Source organism: Staurois parvus, unplaced genomic scaffold (assembly GCF_062004578.1).
Source record: "Staurois parvus isolate SC_StPar_1 unplaced genomic scaffold, SC_StPar_1.0 ptg000147l, whole genome shotgun sequence".
Classification (NCBI taxonomy): Eukaryota; Metazoa; Chordata; class Amphibia; order Anura; family Ranidae; genus Staurois; species Staurois parvus.
In genome coordinates, this window is record NW_028317943.1 from 6934066 (window position 1) to 6941922 (window position 7857).

The 7857-nt window shown below is 47.1% G+C and overlaps 1 pseudogene; it reads left to right on the forward strand.

The window, feature by feature from the left end:
- Window positions 1–7330: 7330 nt before the first annotated feature.
- On the forward strand, window positions 7331–7452 carry LOC149464731 (U2 spliceosomal RNA; annotated as a pseudogene).
- Window positions 7453–7857: the final 405 nt, after the last annotated feature.

The following is a 7857-nucleotide window of genomic DNA, read 5'->3' on the forward strand; positions in this document are numbered from 1 at the left end:
AGATGTGCAAAAGCATTGCCTCAACAAGGGGTGGGCAAACCAAAAAACAGCAACCAAGCAAGTCGGGAATCAAGCCCAGACACTCCAGTCTACTTGTCGGGGTCAGAGCAGACTTCTTGAAGTTAAGGACCACTATGAAGTCTTGCAGGAAGCACATGACGATCTGCACGTTGTCTGTCAGTGGGGCCTGGGAGTCAACCCACAGGAGCAGGTCAACCAGACAACTCGTCACAGCAATAACCCTTTGTTTCAGCAACGGCAGCATTGGAGACATCACCTTGAAGAATACCCGGGGAACCATGGCCAGCCTGAAGGGGAGCACTACAAATTGAAAATATGCATCCCCCACTGCAAAGTGAAGGAACCACTGATGTCCTTCATAGATGGCAACATGCAGGTATGCATCTTTGATGTCTATGGACGCTAGAAAGTGCCCCTCATGAAGAGAAGCCACCACCAATTGGATGGATTCCATTTTGAAGTTCTGAACCCGTACAAAGTAATTTAAGGCCTTTAGGACCCGACTCTAGTGAACCCATTCCTTTTTCGGAACCGTGAACAGGTTGGCATAAAACCCCCAGAACCATTCCAGCTCAGGCACAGCAGATTCTGCACCGCCCTGTACAGGGCCCACAGGCGTGATGCTGGAAGGCAAAAATTGGAAAGAAAACATTTCTCTGATGAATAAAATTCTATTTTGTAGCCAGACACAACTAGTTCGCAGACCCTCTTGTCTGGAATGAGGGAGGTCTATGGGTCTAAGAACAAGCACAGATGACCCCGCACCCTGAAGTCGGGTGGGAACAGACCTCAGACCCTTATGCTAAGTAGGACTTGATGGCAGGCTTGGTGGACTGGTGGGTACAGGAGCACTTGGCACCACCCGCTGGGGCCTCAATGTGCTTGGAGCACTTGTCAGAGGAGCCATAGGAATGAAAAAGCTTCTTGTGGGCAGTAAAGGAAGACCAGACTTTCAATATGATTCCTTCCTCTTCTTGGCCTGTGGGAGGAAGGTACTCTTTTTAGAAATCTGGTCAGCAGACCAGCACTTAAGCCAAGAACTCGCTGAAGCATCACCACTGAGGCAGAGAGCTTGGAAAGGAGCACGGCAGCATACAGGTATGCATCACACAAGTATATGAGGCCCTGGACCAACATACATTTGATCCACTTGTCCGATGGTCAAACTTTGCCCCAGAACCTGTCAGGGACCCTGTCACCGGGCAGCCATGCGACAGCGACAGGTCCCTTCAGATCGTGGCGGTGCGAGTGCGCATGCGTGGGAGCGTGTGGGTGTGCATGCGCAAAAGCGCACGCATGCGCAGTAGAGTCCGTGTCACCGATAGGCGGGCTATTTAATCCTGCAAAACAGTACAATCAATGCCTTCTGGTCTACAACGTTCCTGCACATAATACCTGATCCCGTTGCCTGTATTCTGATTTGCCCTGACTAAGAAAGAACGCCTGCACCAACCTCGGCTATCCCTGACCATCCGCATACCTGCTCCCTTGTACTTGATCTGCCCGCTTAATACTGACCCGACTTGTCTGACTCTGCTGCATCTACTTACCTGCACCTGGCTTGCATCCTGACGGTTGCCATACTTACCTGCAGCTGCACCCACGGTCTTGCATCTGGCTTGGATCCTGACGTTTGCCAAACTTACCTGCCGTGGCAATCAGGGTCCTGCACCTGGCCTGCACCCTGGTAACCACCATACCTGCCTGCTACCGCATCCACGCTCCGGTGTCCAGTCCCAGTCTGCATCCTGATTGCCGCCATACCTGCCTGCTGCCACACCTATGTTCCTGCATCCGCACCTGGCCTGCATCCGGATCTCCTGGGTCTTCAGCTACCTGCCGCCAGCTCCAGATCCACCCGGCACTTGTGCAACTCCTGGCTCTGCGCCCTCTGTTCCCACTATCAGGGGCTCCGAGCGGGAGTCGTAAGAGGACGCCTTCTCTCTACGTCAGGCTCCCCAACCAGGTACGTGACAGAACCTTAGCTTATTCAGTAAGTGTCTGAGACATTAGGGCCATGGCCAACACAGGCCACACACTGACCCCACAATGGTAATCATTGAGCAGGCGACCGATTCTGCCCTGTGGTCCACAGGAACCTTAAAGTGGGAGACTCCTCCACCAGTATTACAGTTGACTTATTCAGCCTCGAAATAGGAGGATCCATCACCAGAGGCAAGGTCCACTTCTTCAGAAAGGCCTCCTCAAAGGGGTAATGTACTGCAAAGCACTTTGGAACCACAAAAGGACGCTTCACACATTCCCAATCTTTGTAAATATATTTATCAAAGTATGTGGAGTAAGGGAGTACTTTAATGAACCTAGATGGCTTGTGTATACCAAAGGGGACAGGCACTTTGTTGGCTGCCCCAGTGGAGTCGCCAATTTTTGGTGTCTCTCACACAGAAGTAATCAGTGCCGTCACCAGCACTTTCTCCTGTGCAATTAGAGGCAGAGGACTCAACCTTGTGGTCTGGGTCCCGACTTGGGCTCAGAAATATCTGAAGACGTAGGCGTCGGTGGGGCGGCGCTTATAGCTCACCTTGCACCTGAACGCTGGCTCACCCAGGAGACGACTCCAAGACCACCGGCAGCACATCTAGGGGGGGCGGAGGAACCCCCTGCCTCCATAAGGGGATCAAGAGGGGAAGCGTGTGCCTGAGACTCCATACGATTCACCTACAAGGCACCACCAAAAAATAAGATGCCCAGGGGGGAAAAAAAACGCTCCCCCAGGGCCTACTACAGCAGAGAGGGAGGCACCCAAGGGATGACTCACCACCACCTGACTGCCAAGGGAGTGCTATGGAACACGCCTCTGAATGTCTGCATCATGTGGTATCCACTGTGGGTGCCCCATAAAGGGTGCCTATGAATACGGCCCGTACACACAGATGCCTTATTCAGGTGCCCTCTGTGGATGTGTACTGACCACTGTTCCAGAAAGCATGCCCATGCACGCTCATTCATCAGCATGGAACATGCTGATGAATGAAGGGGATAGAACAATGTTCCTGGACAACTTGCCAGCCAGCTTGCCAACAACCAAATTAACCTAACAGTATGCGTTTATAACAGGGGTTTAGTTAGCACACATTTGCAAATACATACGTAAGCCACAGAGCCACGTCACAGCACCCTAATAATCTGTGGTCCTAACTCTACAATTTGAGAGCCCCCATAGTAGAGGCACATGTATTTAATGGATAGATCAAGGGCAGGTGGACCTGAGGGAGCCCACCCCTTTTAAAGGCAAAGGAGTGCACAGGACCTCTAGCATATAGCACAATGGCAGTCAGGGTGTCCTAGTGCACCCACGTACCTAGAATACAACATGCAAGTAAAATGGCCACCGCCCCAGTCTATAACTGGCTTATGCAGCAAGGACAAATGAATATTCTCCCTTACCCCTTGTCTGAGACTTCCCAATAAGCTGAACTAAATTTATAGGAAGACGGGGCTGGCAAACATTTCTCAACTGATGAAATTAGGATCTGATTACAGACTCTTCAATGGGAGGGGGAAACAGACCAGCCACAGGCCAAAGTCATAAAAGGTAACAGCTTCTTTGATTACGAAGGCAAAAAGGAGAAGAATCAAATCACAAAGTACAGTGCATCTGTCAGGGATCCTGTCGCCGTGCAGCTGTGCGACAGATCCCCTCGGGCCGTGGTGGTGCAAGTGAGCATGCATGTCCCAGGAGCCAACCCTAAACCAGTCTGTGAAATAGCTCACCATCAAGATAGCTGCAATGCACTTCCTCAGCTGGCTCACATGCAAGTCAATAAGTAGGTCCACCTGAAAATGGATGCCCTTCCTATCTACTCTAATATGGCCACAGGATCATTGGCAAAATGACCACCACAGCTCCAGGAAATTGGTTGCAGGTCACAGCAAAGCACATGGCAGTGGGAAGGCATCTAAGACAGCCAACCACCTGCCCACGAAACTGCTACAAGCACGAGGGACTCGGTGATAGGAGAGGAAGCAACCTGTCCGGGGGGAGAGGAATTACTAGATAGTGGGGAGAGGAGGAGGGGACCACACAGGACTGACCACCCCAGGGAGTACCCGTATCCTACAGAAGGGCATCTACTTTCCGATCCAGTGAATCCCATGACAGATCCTCTTCTCCGCTGAAGTCCGGGGGGCTGTTGGCCAGGGTAATACTTGGACACGAACTCCAGTGCCTGGTCATATGTGTCCCCGCGAGATGTTTAACTCACTGGCCACCCTGGTCCAGGATGGTACTTTTGCAGCTGACCCAGCACATAGCTAAAGGTCTGTGTGTGCTAGTTGGCCAGATTGGAGTGACCATTGGATCTAGATTATCCATCCTATCGCTCAGCCCGGCTGTTGCTAGATCCGTGAAGGAAAAAATCCCAGGAAAAAGGCTATGGAGCCACAGGTTCCAGCAGAGAACCAGGTTCTTACCCCTACACACTAGTCAGAGGAACTGGATTGCCTATAGCAGAGATAGCGTTATACTTCTGTAAGTGGCGCTATAAAACCCTATGATCAAGAATCACAAAATGTGTTCGTCAAAGAATGTACGAGAACGGTCATTTTTAATAACATTAAATTACAACATAGCTTGTGTAGCAATTGTAAATGCTATATTATTTTTTTTATTTGCTATATTTTTTTCCCATAGAAAGTGAAGTTACCCTTTACCTGTATATCAAGGGATATTCTGTGACTTGGAAATGTTCTTGCATTCATTCCAAATTGTCCTTTTCAATCATCTTTTCACACAGTTGCTTGGAGTGTTCTTTTGTCTTCGTGGTGTAAGTTATGCCATCGTATTCACCATATGTGTATTCATACCAGTGACTTGAAGCCCCTTGACTACACACAGATGACCGCCATTTAACAAATCATGTACTTTGATAAAGAATTTGCTCCACCAGTGATAATTTAGGTCAGCATATGGCTCGTGGGGCCTTATTGGCAGCCCGTGAGGCCTCAGTTAGGGATTACCCAACCCACAGTAGAAGCTGGATGTGGAGTGTGTAAACTTTTATGTTCAAGCACCTAGCACTTTCTATTGGGTATAGTGATATGTATATATTTCAGAATGTAGTTAGAAAATAAAAACAAATATGAAGATGCTGCGGACATCATTGATTCTTAATTAAACTATGAGGGGCGTTCAAGTCAAATCAGGACTTTTCAGTTTATATAATAAAAGAACAAATTTCAAGGAGTGGAAACTGCATTTATTTTTTTACATACTCCCCTGCTACATTTATCCCAGCTTTAACTAATGACTGGAAGGCTTTGGCATAGAAAGATTTGTCAGTGTGCCTGAACCATCCTAGGACAGCCTGTTTCACTTCGTCATCAGTGCTGAAATTCATCTCCTGTGCAATTTCATGACAAGTTATGCCTCGATTATCCAGAATCAGGCGTTCTACTCACTCAATGTTCATAGGAATGACTGCTGTGGGCTGGGAACCACCACGGCTGGGATAATAACTGGTGGATGCACGGCCATCTTTGAAACGTTTACACCACTCAAATGTCTTACTGCGGCTCAGCGTCTCATCAACATTCTGTGGTTAAAGTCTTCTGTAGATATCCGTGGGCTTTATGCCTTCATTAACAAGAAACTTCATCACCACACGCTGTTCCTTACACGCACTAACACTGTTGTTTGCCATTTTGATTAACGGTCTCTGGCCAGGGTCGCGACATGTGCGCTGTATATCAGTAATAGAACACACTTGCTACTTATTACTGCATCTAGCATCCCTTTTTATACCTGTAAAATTAAAAATCCCAGCTTGACTTGAACGCCCCTTGTGTTATCATCCATAAATGTTTGTCTTTTTAATAAGAATTAACACATTTAATGTTGGTCTCTGCAACACACAATAACACATGGATTTGTAATTTTGTTTTATCCATTCCTATGCTACAATACAAATAGTTGGTATGCAGCTGTATTTAATACCTTGTAATTTATTTTGCTTTTTCACAAGTCAAATTTTAAAATTACTACTTGCTACATATATTAATTCTGTGTAATTTCAGAGCAGATTTCTGTAGAGACTATATTCAATTTAAACTGAATCTGTGTGATACTGGGAAGGTTTACTTTAATAGTGGCCCCTGCAATGGCTTATACTCACTTTCCATTTGCTACACACTACTGGGAGCAAAGGGCAGTAACTAAATTCTGTGTATGGAGCGGTAGGCTCCCTTGTTACTCTTCCATTCCTCTCATGTGACACCACTGATGGCTGTTATCTGCTAAACCAGGAACCACTGCCGTCACAAGGGAGTAATTACCCCGCACTGTATGAGCTTAACCTCCCTGGCGGTATCCCCGAGTGTAGCTCAGGGTAGTTTCAGTACCACATGTGGTAACCCCGAGCTACACTAGGGAATACCATTCAGCGTTGCTCAGGGATTCCCTGCAGCACTTACCTTGTCCTTCGCTCCCGCAATGTGTCCCCTGCAGCGTCCCTGGCCATCTCCTCCGGCCGATGCCGGCATTCGCCTTCTGGTCCCTGCGAGTGTCGGGATGTACGGGGGACGGAACCGGCGGGAGATTTGAAAATTTTAAAAACTGACATTCACAAAATACACTAAAATAACATAGTAAAACATTACCGTATCAAACCATTTCACATACATTTTGTCTCTAATGCTTTGTCCTGTGCCCTGCCTGCATTTTTACTGTTCTTTCTGCCTGGAAACTGAGAAAAGCCCATGGCGTCCAAAAAGCTTCCCTTTAGGTCAAAAGCGGTTTTAGACCAGCTAGAATACAGCGATAGTAAATCAGAACCACTTGCAGAATTGAGTGATGATTCGTGGGGAAATTCTTCATCAGACACTGAAAAAGATTCTGCGACTTTGCTCAGCGATGTGCGAACTTGGCGCTCTATTTAAAATTTCAGTGTTTTTGGTTTGATTACATTATTAAATTAAATTTATTATTATATTATTATTTTTTATGATTATTATAATTTATGATTTCCTGTTTCAAGTTTTATTATACCTGGGATGTTTACTAGACTCTTGTTCGGACAGATTTCAGTGAGTTATTCCTAAAAATTACAGGCCTACAATAAAAAAACTACATATTTCCATGCAAAAAAATGTACCGCTTTCAGCACAGAAATATGGACATAATCATACCGCTGAGGAGGTTAAACTAGGACCTACGTGGAGTTTAAAACACGCACTCCTATCCTTGCACCATGTCAAAAATGGAGAGGCCAAAGATAGGTAAACAGAAGCTGCTGCTTGAGCTGGCTTTAAAGTGAACCTGTTGCTTTGGTCTGCAAAAGTAACACACAGGTTCACTTCTCGGCCTTTTGGCTAAGATCAAGTGTAATATCTGTTGTTTATCAGTGTCCAGTAGGGGTGATCCGCTGTCATTCTTGCTTTTAGGCAAGGATGGCTGACTGTATAGTACCCTGCTGGTATGATGGGGGCTCTGAAGGCTAGTACTGGCTGGAAGAGAAACCGAGGCACCCACAGGCTGTTGGTGCCCGGGAGTAATTCCCGTGGGAAAACCGGAGGGGCAAAGTTCCTACTGATTTGAATGGATCTACCTTGTCTGGCCAGGGAGGCAGAGAGTCCATGGAGCAGTGCCCCCTAAGAGTGGTCGCCTCAGGGGTGCTCTTAGTAGCACATGGGGTTTGGACCCCAAGTGTGAAAAGTGCACATGGTCACTGTTCCAAACACTTTTTCTGCACTGCGCCTTTTAGGACTAGGTCTTTTGGAAAAGTCCAGGGCAATTTTTTTTGCTACAGGCCTCAGGGCCTAGCCAGAGTACAATTGCACGGCCACTTATTTATTTATTCATTTTTCTCCTACATTTTG